This window comes from Plecotus auritus (genome assembly GCF_963455305.1).
Source record: "Plecotus auritus genome assembly, chromosome: 3".
Taxonomy (NCBI): Eukaryota; Metazoa; Chordata; class Mammalia; order Chiroptera; family Vespertilionidae; genus Plecotus; species Plecotus auritus.
The window spans coordinates 145,545,553-145,559,367 of NC_137772.1; positions in this window are offsets into that span (position 1 = coordinate 145,545,553).

A 13,815-nucleotide genomic window follows, 5' to 3' on the forward strand; every position below is an offset into this window, starting at 1 on the left:
AGGAAAGTGTAAGAAATTCCCCAAGGACACACAATGTCAAACCTGAGCAGATTCACTTAGAGATGGAAATATAAATGGGAATCTTATAAGTTAAGATATGTTGATCCTTTATTTTTTTCTTATATATATGGATTTTATACTGGGGGGTAGCACTGATAGGGATAAAAAGCTTGGCTGGGCCCACATTATGATGCATTTATTATGGAATCAGATAATGGGGATCCTAGAAGGCTTTCCAGCAGAGGAATAGCAAAATCAAAGTGGCGCCTAAGGAGGAAGATTAATGGTTGATGTAAATTTAATTTTTAAACTGCTGTTAAACTATAACCTTGACACCACTTTCGATGTGGGAACATTGAGTTTGCTTTTGAAAAATAACAGTACTCTATGGTTCTGCTCACAGATTTATAGTGAGTCAATTGAGCACTTTCTGGCCTCAGCTGAGTGTTTTATGAATAATCTGGGATTGTGTAATTACTTGGATGGACTTCTGGGTAACAAAGACAGAGTGTAAATTCAAACTAATAGTAATACTTCTTAATTTTTAAAACATTTAACAGACTAAAATTCCCATTATTTTCTATTTTCATTGCCATCAACCTAATTGAGGCTGCTATAGCCCCCCATACACCAGAACAGTGCATCAGCCTCCCAAATGGTCTCTAAGTTTCAGTCTACCTCCTTCCAATTTACTATTTTACTGTACAATTAATCTCGGGTTTCCTCAGAATTGTTTTTCAATGGCTCTCAATAACTTACCAACATAATTTCAGACTTCTTAATCTAGTTTTAAGACTTTCCAAAATACTCCTCACCTTGTCTGTTTAGTTTATCTTGAATCACTGTCATTGTCAGGTTATTCAACAAGATGACAAGTTCATTAACTTGCAACCTCTCCTTGTGGATAGGAAGCCTGAAACAAGGAATAGAGATAAAATTTGGAAACAGGCATTATTTTGAGTCTTCATCATTTCACCTCTATAGCCAGTTTTCTAAAAACAGGTTTTTCATACTTTGCTCACAAAGCTATTATAAGGATTAAAAGAAATTAAAGTAATTAAATTTAAATGTACTAAAATAAATGCATTGTTCCAAGGCCTGTACTATGTACTATGGCTGCAATAACAAATATTCTAGAGTTCAGGATATAAAAAACATGGACTGATGTTGGAATTCAAGAGGGTATATTAAGCTCATTTTTCCTCCTAAACTCAGAACCAACTCAGATATAGTTGTAAAAGAAGCCAAAATATTAATTTTGTTATTAATAAAACTATGAGAGAAGGTATCTTACTCTTAAATTCTAAAGGCCAGACCTGTTATCTCCTCTGAACCTATAGGAATAAACACCAGGATGCTTGTCTAATCTGAGTGAATTTTGGTCCTGAAAAGTAGACACACTTGCCCAAGAAAGCTGCCATTACTCTGAGATGGACTGTTTAGTCTTAGTGGGTATTATATGCAACCTGGGTCTTTAGGCAGGGCTATTTCATTATGTATTGTTTAAATTACTGGCAGAGTCCAGTCAAAACAGGAAGTGCAGTACATATTTCACCATTAACCTAATTAAATTGGCTTTATTCTGATCTATCCTTTTCCATCCAGGAGTGAGTTGAATTTTTTTTAATTCAATATCTTTTGTCATTTATTAAATATTCACAACCTATAAGGTATATCGTATTAATGCCATTTTACAGTCAAAAGATTTGAGAGCCATACAGTTTGAGGGCCTTTATGTTGTTGCCAGTAAGTAAGTGGCAAAGCTGGACTTGAACTTGTGTCTCCTGACTTGTGTGGGGCTAATTCAACTGCACCACCTTTCCTTTAGCATCTTCATCCTGAACAGAAGTTTATTTTTGTTTTCATTATTTCAATCAGGTTTCCCTTAAGTGGGGAAACACTGTACTAATTGGCTCCTCATCATCATTAATTTCCTGCAATCTGGTTTTTGAAAGAAAGTGTCGCTGTCAGGATCCTTCCACCATATACTCTCAGGCAGTGAAGTCACTCTGGCTGGTGGGTGTAGGAGAAAATACCATCCCCTAGACTTGAATACCTGGAAGCTGGTCATCTGTTAGACCTGCATTCCTAGCATCCTGCTTTGGTTGGTCTGACAGCTGTGCTTCAGGTAATCTAAGACTCTGGACTTGGCAAAGTAGCTAACTTGGGAAGTGTGGGGAGAGTGAGCCCCACTTAGGGCGACGAGCCCACTTTACTTTCCGGTTATTCCTATCCTCTCATAGTGGCATCTCCTCTTCCTTTTCCTTCCATGCTTCTCCTTTGGTATATCTTTGGTTTGGGTTGTTTAGCCTTCTTTCTTTAATTAGTTTACTAGTACATGAATGAAATCTCCCCATTTCCTCGGTCACTGATACCTCAGCTGTGAGTCGGGCTGCATCAGAAGGACTCAAAGACCTGGCCCAAAAGCTCCACCACCAAGGGTTTTCAGAGGTGACAGAGAAACCCTTTTCATCCTCTCCCTACCGCTTCAAAAATCACCTGTGTGGTCCCTGAGTTTCCAAAGTTCACCTTTATTCCTCATGCCTGCCCTCACATCACCACAGAAGATGCAGAGGGCAGACACAGACAAAGAAGTGTCCATTTCTCTAGGATCTGCCATTGGGACCCCAGCTCCATGGAGTCCCCAACCCCCTCTCTGCTGAAGCCTGCATGCCTGACACCCATTTCTCTCCCAACAGATCTGATGTGGTTGATTATTTTTTAGATCTTTCTTCTACCACAGAGGGCTGTTTATTTCTTTATATTTATCCTCTAATATATACATTAAAAAGATAATTCTACCATTTTTTAAAATACTTGCTGGCCTTCTTTATATATACTTATTGGAATTTCCTGACATGCACCAAAAAATGTAGAGAACAGAATAACAATCATATCCACTGTATAAATTCCCCCAAATGCAGTTTTGTACTGCCATATCTTTCAGGGGTATAGACCAAAATTTATTTTGCTAAATCTATGTTCTTTTCCCAAGGATTTTTCTGCTTATAAAATTTTTCCCATTTTAATCTCTGGCTATCATCATAAAAACAATTGGATTTGATATTTAGTTTAAATTCCCTATGGCATAGGGAATTTAGTCAAAGGTTCCAAAAAGAAACCCTTCTAAGAATGAAACATAGCTGTATTAATAGGCATACAGAAACAAGTAAGACAAGACAGTCTCAAACTGGGATATATGATTACCCTACTTTAAATTGAACATGAATCTCTAAAGTCCCATTTGGTGTTTGTACAGACAGATTGAGCTAATATATAGTGTGAAAACAAGGCAGCTCCATCCTTTTCCTGTATATCCACTTCAATTATTGATTTTTATGGTATACTCTACTGTTTATGGTTCACTGGAGGGCCTCCTAGCAGTTCCACCAAGATGCAAGCTGACCAACCACCTAAATAGTAGGTCCAGACATCTATTTTTTTACAGGATATGCATCTGAAATCTCTCCTAACTTCCCAGGGTATTAATAATATACAAGAGATGGGCATGACATGATTCAGCCTCTATCAATTTGTCTTTTGTTCAATTTTATGATGATTCTTAATTTAATAAGACTCTTAATAATTATTAGACTAGGAGGACCTTACAGACCTACTTTCTCCCCATTCAAATGTAAGTTTGCCTCTTTGAATTAGATAGGCTCAGATTTTACAACCTCTCAAATATTTTAACCTTAGGAAAGATACCTTTAATCTTGGAAAGTACAGCCCCAGTACCAATAATGAAGTCTCACTGATTTTTTACTACTTTGCTGTTCCCTGTGTTTATCTGATAGACACCCAGGCCTAGCAAAGTGTCAGGACCATAGAACTGGTTTGTTCTGTCTCTCATTAAGTTTGTCTATTATCCCAGTTGAAATCTCAGTTCTAAAAATTGATTTTTTCTGATAATTTGGTAATTTATAATTTTTTTGGAAAAATTCATAGCTTTTTTTTTTTTAATGCCACCTGAGGATATGTTTTTATTGATTCTAGAGCGAGAAAAACATCAATCGGTTGCCTCCCATACACACCCTGACTGGGGGTGGAACCCACAACCTAGGTATGTGCACTGACCAAGAATCGAACCTACAGCCTGTTTTATGTGTGGGATGACACTCCAACCAACTGATCACTGAGCTGGGGCACATTCATAGCTTTTATAATGTGTGTAATCTTAGTTATTTCTCCCTCAGTAGTGCTCTGATTCCATTCAAACATTCATGGCTATCTTCAGTTTGTCAAAGCCTCTGAATCCCATCAACTTTATTATTCCTCTCCCCAGGAAGGAATGTTCATCTCTAGGGTACCTCTGATTTATATGCCTGCTCCTCATTTAGAAACTTCAGGCATGTTCGTATTCTTAGCTTCTATTTATTAATCCATAAATTAATCATTCTCATATATATCTTCAAATTTAACTATACAGAATTGGCAAAAGTAAATAATTTAAAATTTGAGTTCTGCCTTATCTGGGAGTCTTCATTTTGAGCAGAATTGGTTTAAATTATGTTCAGATTGGTTAACTACTAAAGCACCAACAAGCAACACACATCATATATAAATTGTAAACACAGTTTTTCCCCATGTTTTTATAGAAATGTGCACACGGTTATAACAAATGTGACCTTCTCTTAGTAAAAGCCAGATCGGAATTACTAAGATAAACACAGGCCACAATTTTGTATACTGTATGTCTGGGTGATGGGCTATTTTAACATTTGAAAGTTCTTTCTGCATTTCAGTTACAGTTCCTATGTTTTAGTTCTAATGAGCTGTTCAAAAACATCTTACCTCTCCTGAATGGAGTTATTCCATCTAGAGGAAGTTTCCTCATGCCAATATATAGCCCTCAATTTATTTTTAACAATTGTGGTCTTGCCTGTTTCCCCTTTAGTTTTATATAATGCTCCTATCACTTTTCTTAGATTTCTAATTCCATAAATTTCTTGAGCATTTTTCCCACAGCACAAGCAACCTCTGCATTTCAACAATTGAATCACCTTGAAACTCACCCAATAATGCTTTTAGTATTTTAAGTTGTCCAAATTTTATGTAATCCTATTCCACAGTTGTCCCAATCTTCAAACAGTGGTTCCTCAATTGGCTTTATTATTCATCTTCTTTCTGCAACTTAACAAAGTATATGTCAAAGTTTTTTGCATCTTAATTTTCTCTGGTTTATTTATTTCAGGCTTCCCCTGAGATCTTTGTTTCTTATTCTTTTGCATCTCTTTGAATTATCATTGACTTCCTTAACCTAGTAACTATGAAAACCCATTTCCTTCCAGAATTATTTTAAGAAATTTCATCTAGATATATTTTTAAACATGTGCCTTTTATTGTTTTAAACATAGGCTTGATTGGTTCTAAAAGCTGAAATCTCCTATGAAGTTTACCTAATTTTGGGGCATCCCTCAATTCTTCCCAGATATGTTCTTGATTACTTCTAGAACAAAGCCTTCTTTTTTTAAAATTACCCTAACCACCATCCTCTTTCATTAAGTGGTCCTCAACTTAGGGAGGTGTCTGAACATGCAGGAGGCTCTTGTGATGTCAAAATTACTGAGGACATAATTTGCTCTTGGGAATTGGGTGACATGTCAAATATACTTACCATAAATAGGGTTGTCCTCAATAGGGTTGTCCCCCACCTTGGAATACTAAAATGTCAGTATCAGGAACATATTCATGGAAAACACTAATCTAACATCATCTAACATCATCAGATAACATCTCATCTAAATTCCCAAACTGAGATATCCCAGATACAGTCACAATTTTGTTATTTGTTTTACATTTTTGTTTGTATTGGTTTACCTTTCTTTCTGCCATTGTTCTAATAAGAAAATATTCTCAATGATATTGGGTTCCAAGGTAGTTTTAGGGTTCCAAGTTTCACAGTCACTATTTATAAACAGTGAGCTGTACAACCCAAGAGTGAATAGATGGCTTAGTCTATAATATTTACATAAATGCATTAGTCTTACATGAAGATTGTCATTTAATAAAAATATTTCATAGTATGAGATCACAATAATCATGTGATTTACTAATCAATATTTAGATACTTCACACTCAAAAACTATTTTCTTATTTTAATTTTTAAAAATTAAATGCATTAGGGTTACATTGGCTTATAAGATTATATAAGTTTCAAGTGTATATTCCCACGATACATGAAAATAATTTGAAATGGGTCTTACCCACCAAGAAAAACTGTCAAAGTTAAAGAAAGATCTGAAAGAGGCTCCTGGAAGATGGCAGGTGATGTAGCACCAAGAGTCTGACTACACATTTGGACAAGATTCCACTGGCAGAATCTGTTTGATAGAATTATTTGGAACTCTGGAGGCTGTTGAAGACTTGCAACTTTTAGGGGGAAATTTTGACAGTAAATTACAATTAATTTTGGTCTATTTCATTTTCTTAGTAAAGTGGCAGCTACCTATCCCCCACCCCATCCATGTGGCTTGGCAGCTGTGTTCATGGAACAGCTAGTGCAGAGTTTACTGGAGGATGAATGGGAACAAAAAGATCCTGTCCTTAAAATATCAGGGTTCTCTGCTCTGATTGCTGCTTTTGATCACAGGGGGGCAGTTAAAGAAATCGACAGACATTATTGTTGCACCTCCCTCCATTGATGCAATTCCTACCTACAGGAGATTTCAAGGGATAGACCCCATGTTTTCTCTTTCATTTTATTTCATTTTTCAGGATCAGGGCATTAAAGCAACTACATATATAGGAAAAATTAGAAAGTGATTGTGCATGCCCAGAGGTCTCCTTAATGATTCTCAGCACAGAGATACTCTATAGTAATAAAAATAAAAACAGGTTTGTGTTTTTTTTTGTTTTTTTTTGGTTTTTTAAATAAAACCTGGGGTAGAGAAAGAGTCTGATTTCCAGAGTTACCATAATATTAGATTCAAATGTCCAGCATTTAATAAAAAGATCACAAAGCATAAAAAGAAACAGAAAAGTATGGCCCATCAAAGGAAAAAATTAAAATTATTCTTGAAGAGGATATGGTAGATATGGTAGACAGAGACTTTAAAACAACTGTCTTAAAGATGCTCAAAGAATTAAAGAAAGATATGGAAAGGAAAAAGTAAAAAAAAAAGTAATGTGTGAACAAATGAAATATCAATAAAAGAAAACCTAAAATGAAAACAAAAAGACATTCTGGAGCTGAAAAGAAAAATAAATAAAATTAAAAACAAAAACACATACATAGGAATTTAAAGGCAAATTTGAGCAGGCAGTCAAAACCTTGAAGATCAGACAGTGGAATTAATGAGTCTGAGGAATAGAAAAAAGAGTGGGGGGAAAAAAGTGGACAGCCCTAACTGGTTTGGCTCAGAGGACAGAGTGTCGGCCTGTGCACTGAATGATCCCAGGTTTGATTCCAGTCAAGGGCATGTACCTTGGTTGCAGGCACATCCCCAGTAGGAAGTGTGCAGGAGGCAACTGGTTGATGTTTCTCTCTCATTGATGTGTCTAACTCTCTCCCTCTCTCTCTCCTTCTCCCTTCCTCTCTAAAAAAATCAATCAATAAAACATTTGAAAAAAAAAGTGAACAGGGTCTAAGGGACCTGTAAGACCACCATCAAGAAGACTATATACACATCATGAGAGTCCCAAAAAGATAAGAGCCAGAGAGAAAATTTTTGAAGAAATAATGCTTAAAATTTTCCCAAATGTGATGAAAGACATAAATATAAATATGCAAGAAGCACAAAAAACTCCAATATGGACTCAAAGAGGCCCACACTAATGTACCTTATAATCAGACTTTCAAGAGACAGAATATTGAAAGTTGCAAAAAAACAAAAAACAAAAAACAAATTGTTACATACAAGGGATCTTTAATAACATTATCAACAGATTTATCATCAGAAATGTTAGAGGGCATAGAGTCAAAATGCTAAAAGAGAAATCTATCAACCAAGAATCCTATAAACAGCAAAACTGTCCTATCAGAGTGATAAAAAAAAAATAAACTCTAATCCCTGGAAACAAAAGTTGAGGGAGTTTGTTATCTCTAGACCTGCCCTATAAGAAATGCTCAAGGGAGTCCTGCAAGATGAAATAAGAGGACATTAGACGGTAACTCAAAGCCATATGAAGAAATAATGATCTCAAATAAAGTAAATACATATCCACTTATAAAATCTTATATTATTGTAATAATGATTTAGAACTGCATTTTTTGTTCTATATATGATTTAAGAGACTGAAACATTTAAACCAACCAAAAAAAATGTTAGTGAAAACGTGATTATTACTGTGACTTTGATTTGTAACTCCAAATTTTGTTCTCTACATAACTTAAGAGACTAAAATATTTAAAATCTTAGTCTAGAGGGCTTGGAAGATAGTAACCAGCAAGAAGGTAGGGAGGGAGAATGTGTGAGAGAGTGAGGGAGCAATAGAGGAGTGTGTAGATGTGTGTGTGTCTGTGAGATAGGGACAGTAAGATCCTGCGGGTTTTCCGGGCGGGTGCTGCCAGACCGGGCAGTCTTGAACTGTGAAACTCCACTGCCACTGCAGACACTCCGGGGCAGCCAGCATGGGCACAGAGACCTCGCCATCTTGAAGAACAGGATTACTTGCGACTAGGACCCTAACCTCACCACCACCCAATCTGGTCTCAGATGCAAGCCAGGACCCTACAACGACTTCGGACAAAGACCTGCAGACCCACGGAGACCAAGACTCCAGACATCCTGGCCGAAAATTACTGTGAGTCACGAAGCCCATCACCCTCCATGCCGGCCCACTAGAGGGGCATAGGACCTGCCAGACCCGTTCCATATGAGCAGGCTTCCTGCCGACACAGGGCGGCTGTGTGGCTTAACTTTGACTCTGGGCACACACACACAGGAGTCTGTTTCCTGTGGTGCAGGAGTGGGCCTCCCACCAACACAGAGTGGCTGCACTGCCTGACTTTGACTCTGGGCGTGCAGACATGGGGAGTTTGCTTCTTGCAGTGTAGGAGTGGGCCTCCCGCCTATACAGGGCAGCTGTGCAACCTGGCCCCCAAGCAGACCAGGCACCCTGATTCTCTGCGTGAGAGGCAGCACTGAGCACCAGTGACTTGACTCTTGGCACACACAGATCCCTGATTCTCAGTGCATGCACACTGAAGGTCTATGACTTCAATTCTCAGCACATGTGCACACAGGGACCCTGATTCATGGCCGGAGGCTGTGTCAAGCAACAGAGACTACGATACTCAATTCTTAGCACATGCATATGGGGTCTCTGACTCCTGGTGCATGCTAGGGGACTCTGATTCTAGATGCATGCATGAGGCCACACTGAGCAATGGTAACTCTGATTTTCAGGGTGCGTGGCTTCCACCAACCCACGGCAGCCACACGTCTTGGTGTAAGAGCTCTTCAGTGACACTCAGGTGGCACAATGCTCTCACTGCACACAGCTCAGGCCCATGCAACTTGGCATTTGGACATTGTGGTGATAGTTAAGACTGGGAGACAGCAAAACAATCCACAGAGAAAATAAAAGAGGAATCACCAAGAAAGTAAATAAGTGAAACTGAGGCATGCAGTATGACAGAAAAATAATTCAGAGTAATAGTCATACAGCTCATAAACCAGATGGATGAGAAAATTAACAACCTATTCAAAAATCAGGAAGAAATCCAAAGTGATATAGCTACAATAAAAAACACTATGGAAGGTTTCAGCAGTAGACTAGAAAAAGCAGAGGACTGAATTAGTGAGTTAGAAGATAAGGTAGAGAAACAAGCCCAAGCTGAACACCAACTTTTAAAAATAAAAAATTAAAAAGCAGGAGGAGAGCCTAAGGGAGGATTGGGACAACACGAAATGAAGTAACATATGTATAATAGGGGTGCCAGAAGGACAAGAAGAGCAGCAATAATTAGATATTCTATTTGAAGGAATAATGACAGAAAACTTCCCTGATATGGGGAAGAAAAAAAGTCACAAAAGTACAGAGAGTCCCAAGCAAGATGAATCCCAAAAGACCCACACCAAGACACGTCATGATTACACTGGTAAATATCAATGACAAAGAGAAAATCTTAAAGGCTTTAAGAGAAAGTCAGAGATTTACCTACAAAGGATACCCCATCAGATTATCAAATGATTTCTCAACAGAAACACACCAAGCTAGAAGAGAAAGAATGAAATATGCAAAGTGATGCAATGCAAGGGACTGAATCCAAAAATAATTTACCCAGCAAGGCTATCATTCAGTATTGAAGGTGAAATCTGGAGCTTCACAGACAAAAAAGGACTAAGGGAGTTTATCACTACCAAGCCAGAAATGCAAGAAATGCTAAAAGGAATGCTGTAAAAAGAAGAAATAGAAAGGGAGGAAGGAACACAAGCACAAAGCACAGAAATGGCTACAAACAAGTACCTATCTACCTAATAAAAGAGTAACATGCTAATTGACCATACCTTCATGACACTCACCAGCCAATCAGGAGTGAGCATGCAAATTAACCCAACAAAGATGGTGGGTTAATTTGTATACACAGGCAACAAGTGGCCGGGTGAGGCGGGATGCTTGCATCATTGCCATGGCGACAACGCAGGCGTTTCATACCACCCCAGCCACTCCAGGCCTCTGGGCAACTTGGGAAGGTGGAAAGGCGGCTCTGACCAGAGTGAAGGCAGTGCCGGCAGCCAGGGGAAGGAAGGCCCATTCTGCATAAATCTTCATGCATTGGGCTTCTACTTGTCAATAATAACATTAAATGTAAATGGATTTAATGCTCCAATCAAAAGACATCAAGTGAATGAATGGATAAGAAAACATGACCCATATATATGCTGTCTACAGGAGACCCACCTCAGAACAAGGGAATAACGCAGACTGAAAGTGAAGGTATGAAAAATATCAGGCAAATGAAAATTAAAAAAAAAAAAAGCTGGGGCAGCAATACTTATATCTGACAAAATAGACCTCAAAGTGAGGACCATAACAAGAGATAAGGAAGGCCACTTCATAATTCTAAAGGGATTGATACAACAAGAGGATATAACTGTGGCAAACATATATGCACCCAATGCAGGAGTACCCAAATACATAAAAAAATAAAATAAAAAATAAATAAATAACTAAATAAAAAACTTCTGGAAGATATCAGGAGAGAAACTGACAGCAATACAATCACAGTAGGAGACTTTAATACCCCATTAACATCACTGGATGAATTCTCTAGACAAAAAATTAGAAAAGAAACAGCAATCCTAAATGACTCACTAGATCAAATGGACTTAATCGACATCTTTAGAACATTCCACCCCAGAACTACAGAATATACATTCTTCCAAAGTGCATATGGGACATTTTCAAAGATAGACCACATATTGGGACATAGGCAAAGTCTCTCTAAATTTAAGAAGATTGAAATTTTATCAAGCATCATCTCATATCACAATGGCATAAAATTAGAAAACAACTACAATAAAAACAATCACAAAAATTCAAACACTTGGAGGCTGAATAGCATACTATTAAAAAATGAGTGGGTTACCAAAGAGATCAAAGAAGAAATAAAAAAACATCCTAAAAATAAATGAGAATGAAAACACAACAATCCAAAATATTTGGGACACAGTGAAAGCAGTCCCGAGAGGGAAGTTCATAGCATTACAGGCCTACCTCAAAAAACAAGAAAAACTGGTAATAAACCATCTAACTCCGTAACTTGAAGAATTAAAAAGAGAAAATCCCAGAGGAGCAGAAGGAGGGAAATAATAAAGATCAGTGCGGAAATAAATGACATAGAGACCAAACCAGCAAACAACAACAACAAAAAAATATATATCGAAGATCAATGAAACCAAGAACTGGTTTCTTAAAAGGAAAAACAAGATTGATGAACCTCTAGCCAGGCTCACCAAGAAGCAAAGAGAGAGGACCCAAATTAACAAAATCAGAAACAAAAGAGGCAAAATAACAACAGACCCCACAGAAATACAAAGAATCATAAAAAAATACTATGAGCAATTTTATCCCAACAAACTGATCAACCTAGAAGAAATGGATATATTCCTAGAAAAATATGACTTTCCAAAACTCAACCCAGAGGAATCAAAAAATCTGAGTAGGCCAATATCTCTGGAGGAAATTGAAGCAGGAATCAAAAAACTTCCAACAAACAAAAGCCCTGAACCAAATGTCTTCACAGCAGAGTTTTATCAGACATTCAAAGAAGAAATAAAACCTATATTCCTCAGACTAATCAAAAAAATTCAAGATGAAGGAACACTTCCAAGTTCTTTCTACAAAGCCAGCATTACCCTAATCCCAAAACCAGATAAAGGTAATACAAAGAAAGAGAATCACAGGCCAATATCTCCCATGAACATAGACGCCAAAATTCTAGCAAATCGAATCCAGCATTACATTGGAAAGATCATATACCATGACCAAATGGGATTTATTCGTGGGATGGAATGATGGTACAATATCTTCAAATCAATAAGCGTGATACACCACATGAACAAACTGAGAGATAAAAACCATATAATCATATCCCTAGATGCAGAAAAAGCTTTTGAAAAAATCCAACACCCTTTCTTGATAAAAACTCTCAGCAAGGTGGGAATAGAAGGATCATACCTGAACATAATAAAAGCCATATATGACAAACCCACAGCCAACATCATACTCAATGGGCAAAATCTAAAACCATTTTCCCTAAGAACAGGAATGAGACAGCGATGCCCACTTTCACCACTCCTGTTCGACATAGTACTGGAAGTACTAGCTATTGCGATCAGACAAGAAGAAGAAATAAAAGGCATCCAAAGTGGAAAAGAAAAAGTAAAACTGTCCTTATTTACAGATGACATGATATTGTACATAGAAAACCCCAAAGACTCAATCAAAAAACTACTAGACTTAATAAATGGATTCGGCAATGTAGCAGGATACAAAATTAACACCCAGAAGTCTATGGCTTTTTTATATACCAATAATGAACTCACAGAAAGAGAAACTAAAAAAGCAATTCCATTTACCATTTCAACAAGAAAAAATTAAGGTACCTAGGAATAAATTTAATCTAGGAGATAAAGGACCTGTACTCAGAAAATATCAGGATGCTGAAAAAATAGATAGAGGAAGACATGAAAAATGGAAGAATATACCATGTTCATGGATTGGTAGAATCAACATCATTAAAATGTCCATACTACCTAAAGCAATCTATAGATTCAATGCAATCCCCATTAAAATACCAATGGCATACTTCAAAGACCTAGAACAAACTCTCCAAAAATTAATCTGTAATAAAAAAAACACCCCAGTAGCTGCAGCAATCTTGAGAAAGAAGAACATAGTTGGAGGGGTCACAATACCAGATATCAAGCTATACTACAAAGCCACTGTTCTCAAAACTGCCTGGTACTGGCATATAGACCAGTGGAACAGAACAGAGAACCAACCCTGAAATTGACACAAGCCATTATGTTCAATTAATATTTGACAAAGGAGGCAAAAGCATACAATGGAGTCAAGACAGTCTCTTCAATAAAAGGTGCTGGGAAATTTGGTCAGATACATGCAAAAAAATGAAACTAGATCACCAACTTACACCACACAAAAAAACAAACTCAAAATGGCTAAAGGACTTAAATGTAAGATGGAAAACCATAAAAATTCTACAAGACTCCATAGGCAGAAAAATAGCAGACATATGTCATAGCAATATCTTTACCAATACAGCTCCTAGGGCAATGGAGGCTAAGGAGAAAATAAACAAATGGGACTACATCAAAATAAAAAGCTTCTGCACAGCAAAAGAAA